The 15,591-nt window shown below is 44.2% G+C and overlaps 1 pseudogene across 1 annotated transcript in view; it reads right to left on the bottom strand.

The window, feature by feature from the left end:
- Positions 1–15,591, bottom strand: part of LOC311132020 (protein TANC2-like) — a 182,352-nt pseudogene that overhangs the window by 29,071 nt on the left and 137,690 nt on the right. Inside the window, exons 8-15 of the transcript in view lie at positions 13,663–13,698; positions 9,710–9,991; positions 9,379–9,506; positions 6,952–7,183; positions 5,016–5,185; positions 3,836–4,114; positions 3,503–3,670; positions 3,143–3,303 (exon numbers count right to left, since the gene is read on the bottom strand). The product of the transcript in view is annotated as a protein TANC2-like (transcript). The remainder of the gene's footprint in view (positions 1–3,142; positions 3,304–3,502; positions 3,671–3,835; positions 4,115–5,015; positions 5,186–6,951; positions 7,184–9,378; positions 9,507–9,709; positions 9,992–13,662; positions 13,699–15,591) is intronic.

Below are 15,591 nucleotides of genomic sequence, written 5' to 3'. Positions count from 1 at the left end.
GTTAGTAGATAGTTAGGGTTAAGGTTAGTAGATAGTTAGGGTTAGAGTTAGTAGATAGTTAGGGTTAGGGTTAGCAGATAGTTAGGGTTAGGGTTAGTAGATAGGGTTAGAGTTAGTAGATTGTTAGGGTTAGAGTTAGTAGATAGTTAGGGTTAGGGTTAGTAGATAGTTAGAGTTAGGGTTAGTAGATAGTTAGGGTTAGGGTTAGTAGATAGTTAGGGTTAGAGTTAGTTAGGGTTAGTAGATCGTTGGGTTAGAGTTAGTAGATAGTTAGAGTTAGGGTTAGTAGATAGTTGTAATGTTGTTGACAGTTAGTTGACAAATCTACAAAGCATCTATTTGGGACACTCCTAATAAAGTGGTACCACACTTTTAGCTGGCTTCACTGTCAAAATACACTTCATTTCATTAACCCTTTAAACTCGTAGAAATTGGCCTATATGTATAGGGCTAAATAAATAAAAATCTTACAGAAGAAATATGGAAAGCATATTCATAACCATGGTGCCAATTAAAAGGAAACAGTTTGGAGATTATGGGAAAATTAGACTTAAGGTGAGGACACAACAGTTCAACTGACACAAGACTGAATCCAAAGCATTTTACATTTACTGTACTATTCGCCACATTTGTTTGTGAAAATATTCTGGGATACATTCAGTAACTGATAAGAATATTCCTATAAAATGTGGGGTCTGTGCAACATAAGACAAATAAATGACAAGGGTTTGAATGAGAGGACTAACTGGTGTCTCCAAGTGGCCACACACCTCTCCAAAGTGTGCTCAGTTCCTAAGTCATTTCTATGCACTTTTATGACTCAAAGAAGAGTCTTCAACTATAAGGTGCTTTTTTTTTAGCTCTCCTAGCTGTGCTGTTGAGGAACTAGAGCAAGCACACTTGTAGTTGTTTTGTTTGGAACACAGCCCTGCATCCCCGCCATCACACAATTACTGTTGTTGTTTACGCAATACAAAAACGGTCCATTATAAATCACAATCTGGGTCAGGTGGGCATCATTTGAAAGCCTGTTCTATTGCCAACATGACTAGATAAGTTATAAAATACCATACTACAGTGTTAGGCTTTCACAAGGCAATTCAGAGAAGCAGATTGTAATTTTGGTGCGCATAGAATGGAGTCATGAATGCATTCAGATGCGTGGTCCGCGGCTAATCTTCTTCACAATACAACAAACATAGGCTCATTATGTTCAGGACAATCCAGGGTATAATGTCATGTCATCTTGTAACTACATAAAACATAGTGATCATAAACATTGACGCTGTACACTGAGTGTACAAAACATTAGGAACACCTTCCTAATATTGTGTTGCACCCCCCTCCTTTTGCCCTCAGGAAAGCTTTAATTAGTTGGGGCATGGACTCTACAAGGTGTCAAAAGCATACTACAGGGATGTTGGCCCATGTTGACTCCAATGCTTCCCACAGTTGTGTCAACTTGGCTGGATGTCCTTTTGGTGGTGGACCATTCTTGATACACACGGGAAACTGTTGTGTGTGAAAAACCCAGCAGCGTTGCAGTTCTTCACACAAACCGGTGCGCCTGGCAACTACTACCATACCCCGTTCAAAGGCACTTAAATCTTTTGTCTTGCCCATTCACCCTCTGAATGGCACACATACACAATCTCAATTGTCTCCAAGCTTAAAAATCGTTCTTTAACCTGTCTCCTCCCCTTCATCTACACTGATTGAAGTGGATTTAACAAGTGACATCAATAAGGGAAAATAGCTTTCACCTGGATTCATCTGGTCAGTGTATGTCATGGAAAGAGCAGGTGTTCTTTCCATGTGTTCTTTCCATGTTCTCAGTGTATATTACATTAGTTTTATGTAATGGAAATGTGAAGTGCACATTTGGACTCACGGGCGTTTGGCTTGCCTGTATGACATCAAAGCGGTATTTATTATAATCCTCAAAGTCTCATCTTTCAAAATATATAGAGTCCTCTTAATTTACATAATTTCCCTCAATAAGACAACAAAATAATTGCAAAAGTTGCCCAATTAGCGGGAGGGATGGGGGCAACTTCTTGCCGTGCACGGTGCTCAAGCTCAGAACGGCTGTCAGTCAAAACCCATACAGAGCTGTAAAGAGGAGACCGTGAGCTCTGACCTCATCTATAATAGCATGTTACTGTACAGCCACTGAGCTCTGACGTCATGTATAGCATGTTACTGTACAGCCACTGAGCTCTGACGTCATTATAGCATGTTACTGTATTATAGCATGTTACTGTACAGCCACTGAGCTCTGACCTCATTATAGCATGTTACTGTATTATAGCATGTTACTGTACAGCCACTGAGCTCTGACCTCATTATAGCATGTTACTGTACAGCCACTGAGCTCTGACCTCATTATAGCATGTTACTGTACAGCCACTGAGCTCTGACCTCATTATAGCATGTTACTGTATAGTCACTGAGCTCTGAGGTCATTATAGCATGTTACTGTACAGCCACTGAGCTCTGACCTCATGTATAGCATGTTACCGTACAGCCACTGAGCTCTGACCTCATTATGGCATGTTACTGTGTTCCAATTTAGGCGTTTATCAGTGTCCTAATCTGCCATTGTCAACCCGTACGAGTGTAAAGGGCTACACATACTGTAGGTCAGACCATGACTGTACCATACCACACACACATCATGTACATTGTCACTAGCCATTAGCTAGAGAGAGACCAGTTTCCAAGATACGGTAACTCCAAGAAGACTACGGTGCCAGTAGCTTTCCCCAAATTCTCAGGTTTTCCAGAAATCCTGGTCGAATGATTACCAGAAATCCTGGTCGAATGATTACCGGAAATCCTGGTCGAATGATTACCAGAAATCCTGGTCGAATGATTACCGGAAATCCTGGTCGAATGATTACCGGAAATCCTGGTCGAATGATTACCGGAAATCCTGGTCGAATGATTACCGGAAATCCTGGTCGAATGATTACCAGAAATCCTGGTCGAATGATTACCAGAAATCCTGGTCGAATGATTACCAGAAATCCTGGTTGAATGATTACCAGAAATCCTGGTTGAATGATTACCGGAAATCCTGGTTGAATCCCCCCCCCCCCCCCCTCCCCCCACACCCCAACAGACACATCCACCCCCTGACCTGGGGTCACAGAGGAACTTGGTCTTCTCCCCCTCCTCCCTCCAGATCAGCCACTCTCTGAACGATGGGTGAACAAACATCCTGGTCCCGTCCCTCCTCTTGACCAGGAACATGGCCAGGTTGTCTACGCGCTGTGTGAAGTCCTCCCAGTCCAGCGTACCCTGCAGCAAAGAGGGTGAAACCAAGAAAGTTAGTTTGTTAGCTGTGCACATGCCCAGATGCTTTGCTAAGGCTGTTCTTCTTCACCGGCACTATTGTTGCTATCCGGTATACAGCTAGTGTTAGCATGGTGGCTAAGTGTGACATGTTTTCCTATAGGAAATGCTAACAGTTTCCTGTCTGAGTAATAAGTGTATTTGCCTGCAGGGAGCCAGCATTGATAGCCTGGTAGATCTGTTCGTCAGTGAGGGGGTGGAGGGATGCCACGGCCACGTTGAGTAGGGGGAGGGCCCGTTCGAAGGACGACTGGGTAGGGAAACGCATGTTGCACTGCAGCAGGTACACCTCAACCAGATTGACAGGCACCACCTGGGATCAATGAATCAATCAGTCAATCAATCCATCGGTCGGTCATTATTATTGCACATTTCTTAGATAGGGAGAGCAATAAAATGGCACATAATTAAAAGACTAAAATGAATAAGACAAGAATAAAACTAAGGCAATACAACATTGTGTAAATGGCAGGCTGACCTTGTAGCTGGAGCTCTTGAGGACCAGGTACCCCTTCTCTATAAGGTCAAAGGTGAGTTTGAGGTACAGATAGGAGCCCTGGCTGAGGGCCTTGAGGTGGGCGGAGAGCTTGCCGAAGGTGGTATTGTCCATCTTGCCATTGAGAGAGATGTTGTTCTGTATCTCAGGACTGCTGTGGATGCGGTGGAGGATGTAACCCTGTAAGTCCTGGTCTATAGCATCGTTCTCCTCCAGACCATCCACAGAGATACGGTGGAATGGGAGCAGCTTGGTGATCTCCTATAGGAGGGAAGTAGGGGAGGGGAGAGGGAGAAGGAGGAGGAGGAGGAGGAGGAGGAGGAGGAGAGAGAGAGAGAGAGAGAGAAGGAGGAGAGAGGAGAGAGAGAGGAGAGAGGAAAGAGGAGAGAGAGAGGAGAGAGGAGAGAGGAGAGGAGAGAGGAGAGAGAGAGGAGAGAGAGAGGAGAGAGGAGAGAGAGGAGAATGGAGAGAGAGAAGAGAGGAGAGAGGAGGAGGAGAGAGAGAGAGAAGAGAGGAGGAGGAGAGAGAGAGAGAAGAGAGGAGAGAGAGGAGGAGAGAGAGAGAGAAGAGAGGAGGAGGAGAGAAGAGAGGAGAGAGGAGGATGAAGGGGTTGAAGAAGAAAACAAGGCGGGAGGGAAAGAGAGGTAGATAGTGGAACGAGATATAGAAGCTATATTTTGGATCTTCCACTGATGTCAATCTATTGACAACTCTATCAAAAGAAAATTATAATTTTTTGGATCCACGTTTCCATCCAGTTTTTATGCAAATAAAGTCACACCCTATAAAAAAAAAAATCACAGCTGTGATGGAAACAGGAAGTTTCGGTACAATTTTATAAATGCCGACAGATAATTTGTTCATTCGACCTGGTGGGATTTTTTTGTCTGTAAAATTAATATTGCGCAAAATGGCGGTGGAAACAAAAAAAAGTACATTTTGTGCTACGTCATCACACACTGACTTTTATCAGCAACAAGTCCATTTGGTGGCAACACACCACTGGTAGGAAAATATGCATATTTTCTTTATGCGGATTCTAGAATATTCGCATGAAAACCTTTCGCCAATTGGATAGCAACCTAGCTAGTGTTAATCTTGTTTATTTTGAATGGCCTCTTATTAGAGCAGTAGAGGACTGTAATGCATCTAATGTGTCTACCTGCAATGTGGTCCTGACAGTGACCACCAGTTTGAGCCAGTGGGGAAACAAGCTGATGGTTTTGCTGAGGAACGAGACAATGGTGTCTCCGTAGTCAGGCTTGTGGAACTCTGCCTCATTTAGCCCATCTATCAGGATGACCAAGTCTTCTTCAGAGGCGATCTTCCTCTCTGAAAACACACAGAGAAAATAGTCAATATTGACCAAAAAATCTGACTGCACATATTCTGCCTAACGTACTCAGACCTTTATTGCTAAAATCAAGAATACATACACTATATATACAAAAGTATGTGGACACCCCTTCAAATTAGTGGATTAGGCTATTTCATCTCCATAGACAAACATTGGCAGTAGAATGACCTTACTGAAGACCTCAGTGACTTTCAATGTGGCACCGTCATAGGATGCCACCTTTGCAACAAGTCAGTTTGCAAAATTTCTGCCCTGCTAGAGCTGCCCCGGTCAACTGTATGTGCTGTTATTGTGAAGTGGAAACATCTAGGAGCAACAACGGCTTAGTCGTGAAGTGGTAGGCCACACAAGCACAAAGAACGGGACTGCCGAGTGCTCAAGCGCGTAGCACGTAAAAATTGTCTGTCCTCAGTTGCAACACTCACTACCGAGTTCCAAACTGCCTCTGGAAGCAACATCAGCACAACAACTGTTCATTGGGAGCTTCATGAAATGGGTTTCCATGGCCGAGCAGCTGCACACAAGCCTAAGTTCACCATGCGCAATGCCAAGCGTCGGCTGAAGTGGTGTAAAGCTCGCCGCCATTGGACTCTGGAGCAGTGGAAACGCGTTCTCTGGAGTGATGAGATCACGCTTCACCATCTGGTTGTCGGACAGACACATCTGGGTTTGGCGGGTGCCAGGAGAACGCTACCTGCCCGAATGCATAGTGCCAACTGTAAAGTTTGGTGGAGGAGGAATAATGGTCTGTGGCTGTTTTTCATGGTTCGGGCTAGGCCCCTTAGTTCCAGTGAAGGGAAATCTTAACGCTACAGCATACAATGACATTCTAGACGATTCTGTGCTTCCAACTTTGTGGCAACAGTTTGGGGAAGGCCCTTTCCTGTTTCAGCATGACAATGCCTTCGTGCACAAAGCGAGGTCCATACAGAAATGGTTTGTCGAGATCAGTGTGGAAGAACTTGACTTGCCTGATGCCCTTTCCTGTTTCAGCATGACAATGCCTTCGTGCACAAAGCGAGGTCCATACAGAAATGGTTTGTCGAGATCAGTGTGGAAGAACTTGACTTGCCTGCACAGAGCCCTGACCTCGACCCCATCAAACACCTTTGGGATGAATTGGAACGCCGACTTCGAGTCAGGCCTAATCGCCCAATATCAGTGCCCGACCTCACTAATGCTCTTGTGGCTGAATGGAAGCAAGTCCCAGCAGCAATGTTCCAACATCTAGTGGAAAGCCTTCCCAGAAGAGTAGAGGCTGTTATAGCAGCAAAGGGTTTGGATAATCCTATAGCAGCAAACTCCATATTAATGCCCATGATTTTGGAATGAGATGTTTGACAAGCAGGAGTCCACATACTTTTGGGCATGTAGTGTATGTTTTGAGGATCATGTCCATAGTATAATCAATGTGAGCGGAGACTGCGTCACGAGGAGTAGAGATAGTTGTATCACCTTTGTAGAGGGCATTCAGGGGTTCTAGGTGTGACCCCCAAATGGCACCCTATTCCCTATATAGTGTTCTACTTTTGACCAGAGATTCCCTATATAGGGCAATACTTTTAACCAGGGCCTATGGGCTCTGGTCAAAAAGAGTGCACTATATAGGGAATAAGGTGCCATTTGCGATGCAGACCAGAACTCACCTTTGTAGAGAACATCCAGGGGTCCTAGAACTCCTAGTAGAGTTATCTATGATAGTTATCTAAGGTTGTATAATAGGAGCAGAGAGTTGTATCACCTTTGTAGAGGGCATCCAGGGGTTCTAGAACTCCTCTTCTGAAGGAGGCCAGGGGATCCTGAACACAGGAGCGCAGACTGAGCATGCTCTGTAGGTGTGGCTCCCTGAGCAGCAGCTCTCTGTAGGCGATGAGCTGCGGTGAGCGACACAGCAACGCTGCCACGTTGTGGACAAACTCCGGCACCAGGCACGTGTAGGCATTGTCTGCCTGGCAGTAGTGGTACGCCACCACCTGGGGGCGATAGAGCGGGGGAGACATTTAAGTCATTTAGCAGACGTTCTTATCCAGAGCGACTTACAAATTGGATTGGTGCTTAATGAACACATCCCTGTTTTCTATGTCAATGGGAATCGGGTTTTATAAACCAGAGCTGCTACAACTCAATTGGGAGTGAGTCAACAAGTTCATGGTGGATGATTGCAGGGTAATTAAGCATTCTACGTCTCGTTTCACTTTTAAGCTATTAAATAATTCAGAGCTCCCTGCAGTTGAGAAAAGCTAAATGTCAATGAGTGTCTGTTTAATTGCATGTTTAGACGGACATCCAGAGGAGTCAAACGTTTCTATGATTATCATCACAATACAGATGAATAATCTCAGTGTAATAATGAGTCTCAATCTCAATCAACTGCCACAAACAAATAACACAAAGAAAAGAGGCCATGAAAAAGGAGAGAAAAAGAAAGAGGTTAGAAAGCTTTGCCAGGTGTGTCCTGCTCGGGAACATGACTCTGTTCCTCTGTTTCACCAAGGCAACAGCAGGAAGGAAATAACCAATTTATAGAATGCTAATTCACAACTAGGGCTTAAAACAAAGGCAGAAAAGAGGGAGTTATCATCAAGTTAACAACATTTAATACTATAGTTTGGCTGGGAAATGGCTTTCTGCAGGAATACAGTACCAGTCAAAGGTTTGGACACACCTACTCATTCAAGGGTTTTCCTTTATTTTTACTATTTCCTACATTGTAGAATAATAGTGAAGACATCAAAACTATGAAATAACACATATGGAATCATGTAGTAACCAAAAATGTGTTAAATAAATCAAAATATATTTTATATTTGAGATTCAAATATAGACACCCTTTGCCTTGATGACAGCTTTGCACACTCTTGGCATTCTCTCAACCAGCTTCACCTGGAATGCTTTTCCAACAGTCTTGAAGGAGTTCCCACATATGCTGACACTTGTTGGCTGCTTTTCCTTCACTCTGCAATCCGACTCATCCCAAACCAACTCAATTGGGTTGAGGTTCGGGGGATTGTGGAGGCCAGGTCATCTGATGCAGCACTCCATCACTCTCCTTCTTGGTAAAATAGCCCTTACAAAGCCTGGAGGTGTGTTGGGTCATTGTCCTGTTGAAAAACAAATGATAGTCCCACTAAGCCCAAACCAGATGGGATGGCGTATCCCTGCAGAATGCTGTGGTAGCCATGCTGGTTAAGTGTGCCTTGAATTCTAAATAAATCACAGACAGTGTCACCAGCAAAGCACCCCCACACCATAACACCTCCTCCTCCATGGTTTATGGTGGGAAATATACATGCGGAGATCATCCGTTCACCCACACCGCGTCTCACAAAGCGGTTGGAACCAAAATCTCCAATTTGGACACATTTCCACTGGTCTAATGTCCATTGCCCGTGTTTCTTGGCCCAAGCAGGTCTCTTCTTATCATTGGTGTCAGACCATGAAGGCCTGATTAACACAGTCACCTCTGAACAGTTAATGTTGAGATGTGTCTGTTACTTGAACTCTGTGAAGCATTTATTTGGGCTGCAATTTCTGAGGCTGGTAACTCTTATGAACTTATCCTCTGCAGCAGAGGTAACTCTGGGTCTTCCATTCCTGTGGCGGTAATCATGAGAGACAGTTTCATCATAGCGCTTGATGGTTTTTGCGACAGCACTTGAAGAAACTTTCAAAGTTCTTGAAATGTTCCGTATTGACTGACCTTCATGTCTTAAAGTAATGATGAGCTGTCATTTCTCTTTGCTTATTTGAGCTGTTCTTGCGATAATATGGACTTGGTCTTTTACCAAATAGGGCTATCTTCTGTATACCCCCTACCTTGTCACAACACAACTGATTGGCTCAAACACATTAAGAAGGAAAGGAATTCCTGGGGATGGGGCTGGAGGTGGGTCTACAGATGGCGAGTGCATGTGTCACCCCTGTTTAGGGGATAGGGAGGTGGAGACTGGGGCTATGGTGTGATGATGTGAGTGGTGTGGGGATTTAGGGAAGCCACTAAGCACCGCCTCACACATCCGTCATACCTTATTTAACTTCAGTCTAGACAGGTTCATAAATGTTAACAAGTTTACTCCACTGAAAAATAAATGGTTGTTAGAATGTTGATAGGCAAAATGGATATCTGTAATGAATATCTATTTTTTGGAGGTTTTATATATTTTTTTACCTGAGATGCCAGTCTCCTCATGGCCTCCTCCTGGCGTCGTCTCATCTCGGGGGTCCCGGGACAGCTGCCCCCTCCCAGGGTACCTGTGCTATGGGCCGGCTGGGACTGGGTAAGGGGGAGCTCTCCATCTGAGGAGACGCATAGAAGGAAGAGGGTTTTACCAGTGGCATGTTTGTCAAACCATTATTGTATTACCTTAAAGGGGATATCTGCGGTTCAAACAATAACAAAGAGGACACGCCACCTCTGCTTTGGTAAACATAAATGTTTTAAGGAACTTTATTGAAAGATTAGTTAACAGCACTCTCCAATAGTAGGTATCTGAGCCTACGTTTGGGCGAGGCCTGCGGAGAGTCAGAGGCGATCTGTCTCATGCGTGTTCCGTGGCAGCTCAGCGCCACCAGACGAGAGATGATGGCCGTCTTGCCGTAGCCGATGTTGCCCACGACAACCACACCACGGTTGGTGCTGTTTTTGCCGCTGTTGAGATGGGCGTCGACCTCCTGGAACAGCCAATCACGGCCGGTGAAGACGGAGTCCATGGTGATGCTGGGCACCTCGAAGAGGAGGGGCTTCAGGGAGATGTCAGGTGGCCGGTATGGGGCAAACCGCACTGGAGGGGGAGAAAGGAGAGAGCGAGGATGACAGTTAAAATGGTTGCTCTTTATTTTACAGAGAAATGCTGCCATTACATTGAGATACATGAGTGTTCATGACCTACAGTGAGTCCTGACTGTCATGGGACCGCCTCAGGGTTAGATAGGTTACCTTCTACATGTAATCCCTTACAGTTACTAGTTACCTGTCCAAAATTGTAATCAGTATATGTAACTTTTGGATTACCTGAACATAACCCAAAAATGAAGGACTTATTAGCCTACTTTGTTGTTTATGATTTTGTTGTCATGGACGACCGATTGATTGGGCTCATTGCTTCGAGGTGTTGAAAAATAAATGCTGCTCTCATGGAATGGCATGCTTTGAGCACTACCGAAAAGTGTTATTTGCATGTGAAAAATTTATGCCACATGCTGCATTCGCTATAGGCCTATTGTTACATTTTTGTTGGTGACACTTTGATATCTCGATAAGTCAAGGGGTGGAGCTATAGGGAACTCTTTGGAGCTATATGGAGCTATTTGGCACTAAAGGGAGCTATAGGGAGCTATATGGAGCTACATGGAGCTATATGGAGCTATATGGAGCTATATGGAGCTATAGGGAGCTATATGGAGCTATATGGAGCTATATGAAGCTATATGGAGCTACATGGAGCTATATGGAGCTACATGGAGCTATATGGAGCTATATGGAGCTATATGGAGCTATAGGGAGCTATATGGAGCTATATGGAGCTACATGAAGCTATATGGAGCTACATGGAGCTATATGGAGCTATATCGAGCTATATGGAGCTATAGGGAGCTATATGGAGCTATATGGCGCTATAAGGAACTACATGGAGCTACATGGAGCTATATGGAGCTACATGGAGCTACATGGAGCTATATGGAGCTATAGGGAGCTACATGGAGCTATATGGAGCTACAGGGAGCTCTATGGAGCTATAAGGAGCTATATGGAGCTATAAGGAGCTATATGGAGCTATATGGAGCTATATGGAGCTATAGGGAGCTATATGGAGCTATAGGGAGCTATATGGAGCTATAGGGAGCTATAGGGAACTATATGGAGCTATATGGAGCTACATGGAGCTACAGGGAGCTACAGGGAGCTATAGGGGGCTATAGGGGGCTATAGGGGGGTATATGGAGCTATAGGGAGCTATAGGGGGCTATAGGGAGCTATAGGGGGCTATAGGGAGCTATATGGAGCTATATGGAGCTATAGGGAGCTATAGGGAGCTATATGGAGCTATATGGAGCTATATGGAGCTATATGGAGCTACAGGGAGCTATATGGAGCTATAGGGGGCTATAGGGGGGTATATGGAGCTATAGGGAGCTATAGGGAGCTACAGGGAGCTATAGGGGCTATAGGGAGCTATATGGAGCTATAGGGAGCTATATGGAGCTATAGGGAGCTATATGGAGCTATATGGAGCTATAGGGAGCTATATGGAGCTATAGGGAGCTATATGGAGCTATAGGGAGCTATATGGAGCTATATGGAGCTATAGGGAGCTATATGGAGCTATAGGGAGCTATATGGAGCTATAGGGAGCTATATGGAGCTATAGGGAGTTATATGGAGCTATAGGGAGCTATATGGAGCTATAGGGAGTTATATGGAGCTATAGGGGGCTATAGGGAGCTATAGGGAGTTATATGGAGCTATAGGGAGCTATATGGAACTATATGGAGCTATATGGAGCTACATGGAGCTACAGGGAGCTATAGGGGGCTATAGGGGGGTATATGGCGCTACAGGGAGCTATATGGAGCTATAGGGAGCTATATGGAGCTATAGGGAGCTATATGGTGCTATAGGGGGCTATATGGAGATATAGGGAGCTATATGGAGCTATAGGGAGCTGTAGGGAGCTATATGGAGCTATATGGAGCTATAGGGAGCTATAGGGAGCTATATGGAGCTGTAGGGAGCTATAGGGAGTTGCATTTTATAAAAAATTAAATATAAAGGTTGTTCCTTTACTGTGATAGCTGATACTTTGGTATCAAAATATATATTTAACATTTTGTAATATTAAGACAAATATTTGAGATTGTACCGTCTTTCAAGAATCACTGAGCCACTGTTGGCTTTCCACTGGTTGCAAAAACAATGATTTGATAGGTAGCTTAAACTTCTTCAAGTCAGCCATTATTGGGTTAAAATATACATATACATTTGTGAACAGCCATCCACAACAATCTGTAAGGCACAAATAGCTAAATGAGAGAGCAGCAGTGTGATTCACATCACTGCACTATGTAGATATGTAGATTTGTATTTATTATGGATTCCCATTAGTTTCTGTCAAGGCAGCAGCTACTCTTCCTGGGGTTTATTATGGATCCCCATTAGTTCTGCCAAGGAAGCAGCTACTCTTCCTGGGGTTTATTATGGATCCCCATTAGTTCCTGCCAAGGCAGCAGATACTCTTCCTGGGGTTTATTATGGATCCCCATTAGTTCCTGCCAAGGCAGCAGCTACTCTTCCTGGGGTTTATTATGGATCCCCATTAGTTCCTGCCAAGGCAGCAGCTACTCTTCCTGGGGTTTATTATGGATTCCCATTAGTTTCAGGGCAGCAGCTACTCTTCCTGGGGTTTATTATGGATTCCCATTAGTTTCAAGGCAGCAGCTACTCTTCCTGGGGTTTATTATGGATCCCCATTAGTTCCTGCCAAGGCAGCAGCTACTCTTCCTGGGGTTTATTATGGATTCCCATTAGTTTCAGGGCAGCAGCTACTCTTCCTGGGGTTTATTATGGATTCCCATTAGTTTCAAGGCAGCAGCTACTCTTCCTGGGGTTTATTATGGATCCCCATTAGTTCCTGCCAAGGCAGCAGCTACTCTTCCTGGGGTTTATTATGGATTCCCATTAGTTTCAAGGCAGCAGCTACTCTTCCTGGGGTTTATTATGGATTCCCATTAGTTCAAAGTTTCTCAGTGTACATTTGAATGTCATTGAGAAAACAGAAATGTGTCATTTGCAAACATCCTTTCTGAATGTAAAAGTAATCCTAGAAGTAATCTCGTTTTTCAAAAGTATCTGTAACCTGATTACAATATTTTTGCTGGTAACGTAAAGGATTACAGTTTGTTTTTTGTAATCTGTTATTCCCCAACCCTGGACGACCTCTTACTGCTGTAACCATGTGGCAGAGAAGGGATTCAAGGGAAGTATTTATTTGTTACACATAAAACCTGTCCTAACACAAATAATATTATTTTTCCTCACTAGGGGGAGTCATTAGATAAACATCTTTCTTCATCTGAACGTGTAGCATTAAAAAACAAAGGATGGAAATGATGTTTGGACTCGAATATGTCTGGAGATGAAAGAAGGACAACATCTGAACATGAGTACTACTTCTGTGTCTCTCAGGACAGATTCTCTTAACTTTACAGTTAGCTGTGTTATCTGAAACAACATCACTAACATGTGTAACTAATCCACTTGTAGTGCTGAGGCGGGTACACATGTAACCAGACATGTTACCAGACATGTTACCAGACATGTAACCAGACATGTTACCAGACATGTAACCAGACATGTTACCAGACATGTTACCAGACATGTAACCAGACATGTTACCAGACATGTTACCAGACATGTAACCAGACATGTAATCAGACGAAAGTAAAGTAAACTTACAGGATTGGGATTGCCAGGCATGGTTGTTAGCAGAAGCTGAGAAAAACAGAAGTGAGAGAAGAGAGGATGCAGTGAGAGAACAGACAGGGGAACGAAGAGCATAACAGAATGGAATCTGGCAGCCATGTGCATGATGCTAGTGGTGCAGAGCAGGGTTGGGGTCAAAGGTCAATTACATTTCAATTCAGGAAATAACAGAAATTCCAATTCCAACGAAGAAGTGGAATAGGGCTGCACAATATTTAATTGTGTATTTTTTTTGGCCACATATTTAGATTGCGATTTGACTAGTGACTATTGGTCACATACATATATTTATCAGATGTTATTGCGGGTGTAGCGAAATGCTTGTGTTCCTAGCTCCAACAGTGCAGTTTATTAGGTACACCACCCCGTTCACGAAAATGCTTCGCTCCTACAGACAGTGAGTCACGTGGCCGTGGCTTGCTATATAAAGGAGACAGACAGGCATCGAGGCATTCAGTTACTGATTGATTGAACGTTAGAACGGGCAAAACTAGTGACCTTAGCGACTTAGAATGTAGTATGATCGTCGGTGCCAGGCACGCCGGATCCAGTATCTCAGAAACGTCCGGCCTCCTGGGCTTTTCACGCACTACAGTGTCTAGGGTTTACCGAGAATGGTGTGACAAACAAAAAACATCCAGTCAGCAGCAGTCCTGTGGGCGAAAACAGCTAGTTGATGAGAATTCAAAGGAGAATGGCAAGAATTGTGGAAGCTATCAGGCCGGTCACATACAGGCAAATAACGGCGCAGTACAACAGTGGTGTGCAGAACGGCATCTCAGAATGCACAACTCGTTGGTCCTTGTCATGGATGGGTTATTGCAGCAGACGATCAAACCGATGATAAGCCCACTCCTCTCAGCTAAAAACAAGAAGAAGTGGCTCCAGTGGGTACGCGATCCCCAACACTGGACAGTTGAGGAGTGGAAAAACATCACCTGGTCCCACAAATCCCGGTTCCTGTTGCATCATGCTGATATCAGAGTCAGGATCTGGCATAAGTAGCATGAGTCCATGTCCCATCCTGCCTGGTGTCAACGGTACAGGCTGGTGGAGGTGGTGTAATGGTGTGGGGAATGTTTTCCTGGCACATGTTAGGTCCCTTGATACCAATTGAGCAACGTTTCAATGCCCCAAATTCAGGCTGTTCTGGAGGCAAAGGGGGTCCGACCCAATACTAGATGGGTGTACCTAATAAACTGGCCACTGAGTGTAGATAAAAACACTTGAGTGAACGGTTGGAATATAAATAGAATGATTTATATTAAGAAGCAAAGCAGCATCGTTCTTGTTTGGAACAATCTGTTGACTGCATTTGACCTAACAGAACAACATGCAAACTTATAGTGAATCTAACAGCGGGGAGGAGGAACTGAGCTACTTGAGTGACAGGGGGCGGGACTTGTTGTGTGTTTGGGAAGCAGCCGCAAGAGGAGAGAGGGAGAGAGACGAGGAACAGAGTAAACTATCAAAACGGACGTTACACGCAGCTCAGTGGCGGTTCAAAATATTTGCAATACGGATATTGCACATGTACAGTAAATTTTGCGATTTCAATGTGAATTAAATGAATTGTGCAGCCAAAGAGACACAGCCCTAAACTGGAATATAGAAGTGGCCTCAACCCTGGTACAGAGAGCTGCATGAGGAGACTGCAGCATCAGATATCAACTAATATGATATAATAAAATAGAGGCGTTGACTCCATCAGAATCTCCAGATCCATCTATTGTAATGCAGTAAGGTTCAGGGCAGGCGACATATCAGCATTAGACAGACCATGACTCAGGGCTGGGGAGAACACAGGACAAATTGTGTGTGTGTGTGTGTTACAGAAGGAGCTTGATAGTTTGTTAACAAGAAATGTGTGGAGTGGTTGAAAAACAAGTTTTAATGACTCCA

This window comes from Coregonus lavaretus, assembly GCF_964263955.1.
Source record: "Coregonus lavaretus genome assembly, chromosome: 1".
Lineage (NCBI taxonomy): Eukaryota > Metazoa > Chordata > Actinopteri > Salmoniformes > Salmonidae > Coregonus > Coregonus lavaretus.
This window is presented reverse-complemented; position numbering and strand designations above follow the sequence as displayed.